Source organism: Agelaius phoeniceus, chromosome 5, assembly GCF_051311805.1.
Source record: "Agelaius phoeniceus isolate bAgePho1 chromosome 5, bAgePho1.hap1, whole genome shotgun sequence".
NCBI lineage: Eukaryota > Metazoa > Chordata > Aves > Passeriformes > Icteridae > Agelaius > Agelaius phoeniceus.
Window position 1 is genome coordinate 64,220,925 of NC_135269.1, and position 12,228 is coordinate 64,233,152.

The following is a 12,228-nucleotide window of genomic DNA, read 5'->3' on the forward strand; positions in this document are numbered from 1 at the left end:
TGACTGACTTTACAGTAGCATCAACTCCTTCATCACTTTTTGATCCATCCCATTTAGTGCCATAAGCTTCTGCATATCCAGCTGATTTAAGTACTCTCTCCTACAGCTCATGCTGTCCCTCAGAGACCTGGGAGACTACAGGACAAACCCAATCCATAAAAGCCCTTGGTCCTTCTATGTCTTTGCCACTAGTGTTCCTGCCTCATTGATCAGAGCCAAGTTTTTACCAAATCCTTTCTAGAGACCTTACTAAATTGTGGCCACATTTGGCGTATTCAAATGTGTTTGTTAAGCAACTAGATCTTTGCAAAAGTAACTTGTTTTAGTGAGGAAGATGTGCTAGAACTTGGTACTCTTGCTTCTTTAGCTTCATTAGTACTTTGCTCCAGACACAGCTGTATGCAGATGAGCTCCCAAAATGACCTACATAGGGATGCTGTACAAATATTTATAGTGCTCTTGTAGTGTAGCAATCAGAGATCATTTTTCCAGTACTGGTTCACAGTAAGTGATGAAACTAGTACCAGCTGGGGGCTTTCTACTTTTCTCCTGAGTGGCTACAAGGAACACATCAAGAGAACTGCTAGCAGAGAACATGATAAAGCACAGAGGGAAAACTGTCTTAGTGGAGAAGCATGACATGAGTGTAAGTGGCTGCCTCTTCACATGGTGTTCTAGATATCTAATATCTAAAGATATTAGAAAGGGCTGTGGGAGAGGCGACACACAATGCAGTCACACCTGACAGAAGGTGGATTGCCTTGACATGGGAAGGAAAGACAAAGTTCAGTTAAGGGGGTTAGAAAGAAACACATCCCAACATCATTTTGCACAAATGAACATCATATATGTAATTGAACCGTGAATAGATGTGCAAAGTGCTGCTGCATGGAAGAAGACAAGTGCAAAAAAAAAAAGATGGGGAAAGAGGGATTTAATCAGTGAAAACATTTAGTTTTCTGATACTTACTAATGTGAGCATTCATAATACTATTAAATATTGAATATTTTGTGGAGAGCGGTATTTCTGTCCTTCAGTTGGGTAGTTGGAAACTTTATCATGTTCCCAAATGAAAGTTTTAAACAATAAGCATCAGCAGAAGTCTTGTTTCCCCACTTTGAATTGTTTTATCATGTGAATTAATTTATTCAAAGCCAAATGAGTGACTAGTTCTTCTGACTCAGACCCAGAACTTGTCTTATGTTTAAAATCAGATGGCATATTTATTTTAAACATAAGAAAACTTCTGGGTCTGAGTCAGAAGAACTAGTGGCTTTGAATAAATAAATTCACTCAATAAAACAATTAAAAGTGGGGAAATGAGTTCTGATGAAGCTTATTATTTAAAACTATATACACTGTTTCTGTTTCACTTTAAATCTGTCCTGAGATAGAAAATAGGAGGAAAAGACATTAATGCCTAAGGAAGTAAGATGAGCACAAAAAAAGAGGCAAAGGATGAGGAATGACCTTCAGTGGGAAGTTTATTATTGGCTTCACTGGATCCAAGGATTTCACCTTAAAAATTATGATTTCAAATATCTTAGGGATTTTTGTGGAAACAGTCTCTTTTCACAGTTCTGTGACATTTACCTTTTCTTATGAAAGAGCATGGAATCAATAGTTATCTGTTCCAGAAGTCCTGCTGCAAGTCTGTTTTCCCTACATCCTATAGTTTCCACATCTTTCTCCCTATGTACTTTATGGTCTGTCCAAAAGTGACAAGAACTCTCTCCTTTTGGTGTTACCAATGAAACTCACAAACTAATGAGTCTTAAGATTCTGTTGTAGCAAGGAAAGAAAAGTTATCAAATTAATCAACCCATTTGTCAAAAATTGTAATATCTAACTTGCAAGAAACGGCTCACTGGTGCCAGTAAAAAAACCCTTATAAAAAATTGCTTAATCTCTAGCACAGAAAAACATGATTAAAACCTTTTCAGAGATAAAACAGTCCTTTTTAAAGTGCATGCAAATTAGAGTTCTTTCTGCAAATTTAGATGCAGAGATAGAGAAGCAAGTTACCTTTTCTTTGATACTAGGTAATATAAAAGGATAATCATGAATAGCAGCAAATCAAACTAGCCTTTGAGGACCTGTTCACAGTTTTTGTAGAATCTTAATTATATCTGTTTGAATCCAAAATAGACCAGCACAATCACAAACATTTTTATATTTTACATTGAGGCCATACATGGCATCTTTATCCCTGCAAAACAAAAGTACCATATATTTGAAGTGATGTAACTTCATTCAGACTAAACACTGTGCTTTATCAGTAATGCAGTATTTTCAACAGGCCCTGACCAATTTGGTATGCAAACTAGATACATCAAATCTTCAAAGGAGTCAGTCCAAGGTAGAGCTGAGTATGCAGAAGCAGCACAAGGACACTAGTTCATCTTCTGCCAGTGCTGAATCCAATCTGGGGCAAGGGAATCTCAGTTAAGAGTGTATCTGCAGCACTAAAATGAAAGCTAGAAGTTAATTTACTGATTAACAACATTGAAGACATCCAATTTTTTCATCGTCAAGCTGCTTAGTATAGATGTGCTCTTTACATTTTACAGTTGACAAAAAGCCATTTAGTGCATAGAAGTTGGACAACTAATGCTAAGATCATCAGAAGAAAGGAAGAGGTCAGTAACACCTTGGCATCAACTAGCAAAATGGGAGAAACTTTTATATATCTTAATAATATGCCTGGCACTGTGCCCAGACAGAAGTGAAGAGGGTAGAGTTGTTTTAATTGTTAGTGATTACCAGAGACTGTGCTGATCAGTACCAGAAAATAAGACAGAGGAAACTAGAAGAGAAGCTAGAATTTGCATAAAAATATTTATAAAACTTTACATAATAATATTTTTTATTCTAATGTGTACAAACACTTAGGTAAATGTTGCAGTGCCCCTATCACATTTATCTACCTCATTTCAGAGATACAGAGACTGTGGAGTTTAAAAGAGATGGCTAAAATGCATCCAGCAGTTAAGTCCATCTGCTATACAGAATGAGCAGTGCCTTGTAATAATAGCTCCCACCAGCAAGGCTTGTCTCACAAGTTCTAATTCTGTGTCAAAACTGCACTCATCTACATACCAACCAAAGTTTGGCTAAATACTGCACAGCAAATGTTCTGGAAGATCACGACTACCCTCCAGTCTCACCTGAATTACTACTCACCAAAGCAACCAGTAAATAATGATAACAAGGGACCTTGCAAAGCATTGTGTGGTTTTGCTCTTCTATTCAAATATATGTAACTCTTTCTGCATAGAATTCTCTACTCTATTACTTTGTAAATGCAGGTTGAGAAACTAGTGGAATAGTGATCTAGCCTGTTTCAAAACTCCTTCAAAACTCACATATTTAAGGGAAAACCACCCACCTAACCCAAAACTGAATACAGCTTAAAAACGCCCAGGTATTATAAAACATCCTGGGCAGAATTATTTGTGGTACCCCAGAGTATCTGTCTGGGCTTTTGGGATACCATGCACTCTGATATAATAGCATTACTGTTATAGCATCCTTTTTAAGATTAAATGAATCACTTCTGAGAAGCCTCTGCAGATATTTAGCCTCATTATCGTCAGTCTAAGTGAAACAGGACTAGTACATGCACTTTACCCTACTGAATAGCCAGTACTGCATGGACACCTGGCTAAGTTTTCCCAGCAATCTCACAAGCACATTTTCTTACTTCAACAAAACAAGGTCTGGCACCTGACTTCAGCACAGGAATGCTGATATGCTCACATTGTGAGCATAGTATAGATTAGTCACAATGATAAACATGATTTTCAATCAGTATTTTTACTACACAAATAGTGATTTGCATCTTAAAGTGAAGAATAGAAAAAAATAGACACTAATCTCAAAGGCTGTGTCCTAAACAACATGCAACAGCAATATTGTTGTTCTGTCCTGTTGTCCTCCTGTTGCTTTCTTTAATATGATTTCATTCACCTGCAGCAGTTGAGCCCAACTAATAGTGGTAGAGATACCACCACAAAGAGTTCAATTTTTATTTGCTTATATGGTGAAAGTGTCATATGTGTAACTATTACAATTGAAAAGCAAACCCAAGGAAGAACCTAGGGGAAGATTGGAGCTGTCATTAGCAAGTTCTGATAAATCACATTAAAATAAAGAATTGGGTTTGCACCAGTGAGCATAACAGTGAGACCCTCAGGATCTTTCCTTGGGATTTTAATTGGTAACATGAGAGTGTTGGAAGTTCTCATTCCCCTAGCAGTTATCTCTTTCATGCTGAGAACACAGTAGGAAAAACTTCATAGCCTAAATAGAGGAAAGTCTTGCTAGTGAAGTGCATATTTAGATAATATGTTCAGGTCCTGCCTATGCCACAGAGAACAGGTTCATTTTAAATACAATGTTACATATTATTTTCTTCTAAATGAATCCAGGGGGTTGGGGGAAGGCAGGGGTGGTAGGGGGTTAGAGGGAAGTGGATATTATGTCAAATGTAACTTTTTTGTATTACATGGATTTTAACTAAACCCCCTAAATGTTGGCCAAGGTTACCATTTCCAAGGATAAGAGATTAAAGTTAAGCACCTGTGTCCTTCTATAGGAGCTCACAAGTAGAATGATAACAAGAATGTAGAGCACACATTTCCAGTGGGTTCTGCCCATTGCTTAGCACATATTGAGTGACATGTTGTAGACCATGTTAAATACACTAACTAGGTTTTCTGGCATGAGCTACCAACTGTCTTTGTGACAGAATTAGAGAGAAAAATGTAAAAAAATTATCTTTGTTCTATAGTCCTTAGAATGGGCTCTGAATACTGCTCATTTCAGGTAAAGTAAACATCAGTCTTTATCCCAGAAAGTATATTTCTTCAGGCCTAAGAAAGTTTACCCTTCTCTTCAGATATGTACTCAGAGCTTTTATACTCTTGGCATTGGAAATAGCTCCTTGCTCGTAATGGCACCAAACCAGTCATATATCCCAAAGGCCTTGATTTTCATTTTAGTCCAAAACCAATTTTAGAATGGGTAAGAAGTAACCTTTGGAGGTCACCCCAACCAACCACTTTCTCAAAACAAGGCCAACATATATTAGAGCAACTTTCAGTCAAATTCAGTCAAATTTCTCAGCCTCTCCTCAGAGGACAGTTACTCCAATTTCCTAACAGTCTGGGCAATCCTTCATTGGACTTATTCCAGTTTGTCAATCTCTTTCTAATGCAGAGGAACCCAAACCTGGCTGCCGCACTCCAGATGCAATATTACAAATGCTGAGTACAAAGGAATTATCAGTTCCCTCAATTTCTTGGCTACAATACAGCCCAATATGCTGTTGACCATCTAAAGTGAAGGTCTTTGCACAAATCCCTCCTGAATTTCAATGGGTTCATGTCTGCCCATTCCTCCAGTCTGTCTACATCTCCTTGGATGCCAGCCCTACCACAGAGCACATTGACCTCATCTTCCAGTTTGGAATCAAGAGCAAACTTGAGGGTCCTTCTCCTCCAGATCATTGGTAAACTTATTAAACAGGTTAAGGGCAGTCCAACTGGCCAAAGCATGACCTACATGTTGTACATCTATATTGGATATTTTCATTCACAACTTTCTTCTTCATTTGTCTAGAAATGGCTTACAACAGGACTCACTCCATGATTTTTCCAGGAACAAAAGTGAGGTGGTATCATTTATTTACTGGTATCATTTTTAGTTCTTTTTGAAGATGGTTGTAGCATTTTCCTTTCCCCAGTCATCAGGGAACTAGCCCAGTCTCCACAACCTTTCAAGGACATCTAACACTTACCTCATATGACATTGGCCAAATCTCTGACTACTCACAGATGTATTCCTTATATTCCTGTGGATCTGTATATATTGAGATTCCTCAGATCACTGACTCCATCATCTTCCACTGTCTGACCTACCTAACACCATCTGTACCTACCCAAGTAATGTTTCTAAATTCCTCCTTAGCCTGCTTTACTCTTATAAATGTTCTTTTTGTGCTGGACCCCAGCCAGGTTCTTGTTTAACCAAGAAATACTCCTGATATATATATTAATTTTTGTGAGTACTAGGATGGATCATTGCTTTGTTTCAAGGAGACTCATCTTAAAGATATAACTTTCATGAGCTCCTTTGCCCTTCAATACTGCTTTCCACCAGATTTTACTTCCCAGTTCTCTGACTAAGCTGAAATATATGTTTCTGAAATTCAGGGTCTGGGTTCTGTTTCTTGCCTTCCTCAGGAATCCCCTCAGGATCTTGAGTTTTGCAATTTCATTGTCACTGACCAAGCCTGCCTGTCACTGACTGTCACATCCCCAACAATATCTTTAGAGGCCATGAATGTCCAGGAAAACATCACCTCTGCTTGTCACACACAACATTTGTATTATGAAGTTGTACATGACAACCTCCAGAATTTTCTGGGGACATGTCCTGCTGTACTGCCCTTTTAGCAGGTGTCAGGGAGGCTTAAATGTCTTATGAGAAACAAAGTCTGTAATACAAAGATGTTAGTCAACTGTTTAAGGATGGCTGTCTACTTCTTCACTCACATTCAGAGTGTCTGTAACACACTCTTGCCAAATGTCATGTTTACTGGCCTCTCCTCTGACCCTGACATGCAAGCTGTCAACTACACTGTTGCCCATGCCACAGAAGAGCTGCTCCTTTACATTAGCAGCAATTCCCTTTCTCTTTACCTTTATCTTTCTTAAAGACATTCTTTCCATCCATCTCAGCACACCAGGCACACAAGGGACCCCACTAAACCTCAGACATACCTGGGATCTCATGAAATGCACATCTACTTCTGCCCGAGCTTGTCCTTCTCACCAGGAGGCTTGAGAATGAAATCTGGACTCCCATGCTGTTCACCATTGCCCCAGAGCCTTTTGCCACCTCAGGGTCTTCCCTGGCAGTGTCATTGGTGCCCATGTGGATGAGCACCCAGGAACACATAATATCTTTTGTTGCTATAGAACATGAAATAAAACGACGTGGACATGCAACTCTCCAAGGTAAAAAAGAGGCAAGTTTAATTTCTGACTCCAACATTCATAGATTTCCAAAAGTGACAGTGGATTGGAGGATGACAGTGCCACCTCTCCAATGACACTGGACAAACCAACAGTCCATCAAATTTCTTCTCCTCCATAAAATAATGCAAAACAATAACTTATTTACATAAGTGTGTGAGAAAGTTAGTTACAAGAATGTAAACATCAGAAGGCTTAGAAATGTTGCCCCATTAATAAAATGGGGCAACACTCTTTCTCTCATTTATCATAGGTCTCATACCACACAGGACATCCTCCATAGTATTCAGGACTTGAAAATGTAAATTACCATTGCTTATGTGATACTTATCACTGCCATGTGGAACTTTCATGAGCTTCTTACAACTTCTGCAGCAGTATAATTCCACATGGTGCAATCTCAACTTTAGAAACAGAGCTTCTCTTATTAAACATCTAGTGCCTTTGCAAACAAAAAATATTTTTGTAATTTGTTGCCTATATGCCAAAGTTTTACTATAATGAAATAAACAACAATGAAACTCAGTGTAGTCCAGAACCCCCAAGTTTACTATATTCACTACACTTTTCTAACTCTTACAATACCACTTTCTTAATACCACTTTCTTTAGATAATTAGGCATGTTGCAGTGGCTTGTATCATCTGGAAATGTACCAGTCTCTTTTTCCTCAACAAGTTGCTAAACCTAAAAGATGATCCACAGCTAAAGAAACCAAGACTTCCTGTTGTTAAAGGGTTTTTTTTTCATACCTTAGGTAGCCACTACAAGATAATCACTTCTAGTGATCAACTGTATACCACTGTGTAGGAGGCTTTTGTGTCTATTATATGGGAACAGCAACACATCTTACTCTAACAGTGGTAATTTAAGAATAATAATTTAAGAATAAGAATTTAAAAACTCACATGTTGTAGTCATGATGTGCAATAAAATATTTCATGATTTCTCGTGATTTGCAATTCACAACTTCATCTGCTTGCTGTGTCTTTACTCAGGGAACAATTGAGTGTGCATATGTGTGTGTACTGATTACACAAGGCTGGCCTTGCTACAGGGTGGACTTCAAACAGGGAACCACAGCAGTTTTATCTCAAGTGGCATGGCAGGAAAACTCCCCTGGTCCACTGCTCTTAACAGCTTTTGCACTCTCTAAATAAGCATTTGGATTTTCAGAGACCTTACCATCATTTTCACACTAAGCAATTGCATTCTAGAGCAGGATTTAACTAAGTTAAAAGGATGCTTAAATTTGAATACCCACAAACAAGCTCTACATGTGAGCTGAGTGTTCAGACTCCCATTGCAGCTGGATGAGAGCCATTCCATAAACCATTAAGGGGGAATCAGGTGAATAACAGATGGGATGCAATTGCATAAACATGTTATATGCTACTTAAGACTCCAGCTGCCCGTGCAGAGATCTTTTATAAGATCTATAATTTATTTTATAAATTCTCAGTCATATCTGCCAGCCCTACCATAAGGCACATTAAATGGCATTACATACCTACCTGTGGGCATATAACTTAAGGGAGCAGAGCATACCTCATAAAGTTAGACAGCTTTGTGGGAAACCACAGAGCCAGCTTTCTTGAAATTTAGATGTCCCCATGTCCTCAGCTGAATTTCAGTTTTAGTGTATACTGGAAAGGTAAAGTTTATAAGCCTTTCCTAAGTGCTCTCTTCCCTCACAGTACAAGCCCCTGGCTGACAAATCCAGTGCAAATAACACCTGCAGTTAAGATCAAGAACAGTTTCTAAGCCTCCAGGAAAAATCTTTGTAACAGCTGGAGGCATGGAGGAAGAGGGGTATGAGAACTCTTTCAAATGCTATTTCTGAAAAATGATCAAGCCTTTTGCAGGCCTGAAGTATATTTTTACAGATTTGGTGAGATGTTTTCACATTCACAGAATGACACACCGACTGAGGTTGGAAGGAACTTCTAGACAATCCCATTCAAGTCCTCTACTCAAGCAGGATCATGTACAGCTGATTGCCCAGGAGCATGTACAGACAGCTTTGAATACATCCAAGGGTGGAGGCTCCACTGCTTTACTCTAATCAATAGAATACTGCTAAAAATCTTGCTGTTTTGCAATAACATAGCACAAAAGTTACAAACATGCCTGTGATTTAATTCAGCTCCAGGGTTTCCCAAAGCAGCACAGCTAACAAAAATAGTCACTTTTAGAGATTGTAGAACAGCAGCAAGCACACTATGAATGTAAAAACCCAGCCCATTTCTCTTACCAGCTTTACTGTTAAATAAAATGTAGGAACTAGCTGAAAAAATAACTCATAAAGAATTTTAGATTACTATTATAAACTCATTAAGCTTAAAATAAACCTCACCCATTTGGGCTTGGTTATTTTTTTCAATTGCATCCATTGATTTTAAGACCCCAGATTAACTCTGACCAGCTGAAAGAGAATTTCCACTTTAACAGTGTTCATTATATAGCACAGAGATACTCAGAGTTGTAGCAGATTTAATTAAGTTTCTTAACAGTTCCTTAAGTCCTTTGGAATAATTCACACAGAGAAATTCTGAGGATAAGATGACAGATGAATCCACAATTTCAGCTAAAACAAGCAAATATTCCCTCCCACATGGATCCTCTTCCTTCTTTCATCTCATCTTTCCTCTTCCCCTGCCCTGAAGTATCTATAAGTCATCATTTTGTCTATCTATAATTCCCTTAACACCTGTGCTACATTTACAAAAATAAAAGTAAAAATAATCAGCAGTAACTCAGAAGGCACACAAGGAAAATCAAAGAGCAGCTGAGCACTGCCCACGAGTTCTGATGGGAGTGTGGGGTATGACCTAACTGAGTTCTCAACTTTGCCCATTACCACAGTGTCTTTGATAGTCTTATGACTGTAGAGAAGCAAAAAACCATTTTTTCATTAAAGAATGGATTTATGCAAAGATTAAGAGGAAATATGCATCTACAGTGCTATGCTAAATAAATGGATGTTCTCTTTTCTCCTTTATATTCTTTCTGTTGACCTAGAAAAGTGACTTTGAAATCTAAGATTCATATTTTTTAAGTATGACCTAGACACTTTTTAGGTCTTTCACTGGTTTACTTTCTGAGTTTGCCTGCAGCATAATATGGAAGAAGAGTTCTATAATTTCAAATGTTTTCCTCTGTGTCAAAGAGGTAACTCTCTCCCAATATCATTTACAAACCAAAATTTCGTAGACAAATTCTATTACAGAAATGTTTGCTATCGACTATTATCCCTGGACCTAAAAATCCACAAAATAAAATTAAATTAAGGAAATATACAACACAGCCAAAATTCCCACTCATTGAAGATATCTCCTTCCAGAAACAACTCAAGGGCAACAAATCAAAGCTCTTAAAAGGCCAAGATTTAATAACTCCCAACGGTCTCAGGTTTGAACTTTGAGCTGTTTCTATGTTATCTTTCCATAATCTTTACTCAGTTCCTCCCTAAGGACCAGCTCCATTTTAAAAATTTATTTTGTTTTTTCAAATCCCTTCCCAGTTAAGTAAGTCCCTTCATAACTCCTCACCAGAAGTTCCTGACTCATTTACTTGCCTTTGGTAAATCTATGAAGTTCTGAATTATTCAGCTGGTAGAAACATTTTTTACCTCTACCATGAGGATCACACAAACACCAGATGACTACCACCTTGCCTTATTTGTTGCATTTTGGTCCTAAATTGCCTAGGACATCATTTGAGAAGTTATTTATTCTCACAAAAAGAAAAGAAAAAATACAATAGCCCAGTTGCTAAAAACCGGTGCTTTTGGACAAAACCCTGTAGGCATAAGCATAAAATTTCCCTTACAGTATGAACGGGCCTACATACAACATTAAAATAAGAGTTTCAAAGTCCTGCTCAATTTTAAACTCCTACTGTTGTCACTTGGTTTCTATTGATCTCTATTTGAGAATTCTTATTTTATATCTACCTTTAAGAATTTTTTTCTGTAAATAATAAGTAGCATAAAGATTCATGCCTTTAATAAATTTTTGTCACAATTGCATTTTTGACTCATATTTACTGCTTAAAAAATGATAAATGTCAAGTGCTGTACCTCTTCACCAGGTATTTTTAAGACCTAGAAATTTCTAGAATTAGTAAATGAGGATCACAGTACTTTCCAAAAAGATCAAAATAACTCACTTGAAACTATTTTTAGGCCCATTTTTCCTACATGCATGAAAGTTTAGCAATGCAGAACAGTAGCATTTAGCAATATGACTAATTTGATTGTTCCCTTCTCTGTATGCTTTCACAGGGTATTACACAACAGTTAAAACTGCAATAGTTGGATTGAAGTTGTTCTTTTTCTTCAGTTTTTACTCCCATCTTTGGTAATTGTTCCTTCTTTCTCTTTTCCCTTCCTCAATTAGGCATTTGAAATACAATTATCTCACTGTTTGTGAACATCTCTAGGAAACACCACTCTCTCCATAATGTGGAGCTGCTGTTTTACTGTTTATAGGTTGTGTTCATGATGTTCTAAAGCTCGTCACAGAACTCCTGATACCACTGGTGGAGAACACAGCCAGAAAAGGGTAATCCACACAAGAATCAGAAATTTTAGCATAAGTCTTGCAGTTTAGTATGTGTTTCTAAAATGCTAAGATAATAAACTAGATTATCTCTCCTGTTGGGACAAGGGAGAAAGCCATACAAGTGTTGTTTAATTAGAATTTCTTATCTACTATTAACCTATTTTATAAAAAAATAATTATGATAAAAGATTATGTTATATAAGACTACATTTCCCTTTAACATATGATTTTATGAAAATAAAAAATTATTTGTGTGCCTTATCTGTTTTCCAGCATGTGATTTTTATGCATCAATAGAGACTTTTGGTATTTTTCAAGGAATAAGCATCTCCTAATAATATTCAAATTTTTACCACTTAGCTAAAAGTACCTTTAATATCACAATTCCAAAATGTTGAGATCAACAGTGCTATCATTCTGGAATTCCAATGAGGAGATATAAAACAAAAGGTGAATTAATTGCTGCTAGCAACTATTCAACCAGTGATGTTCTTTTTGTTTTTCTAAAAAATTATAACTGGTACTTAAATTCACAATTCAGTGTGGAAAATCAGCTCAACACGGAAAATTATAACTAATAAAAGAGTTGCTTACCTTGAACTTCTGCTTTGCTTATAATCTTG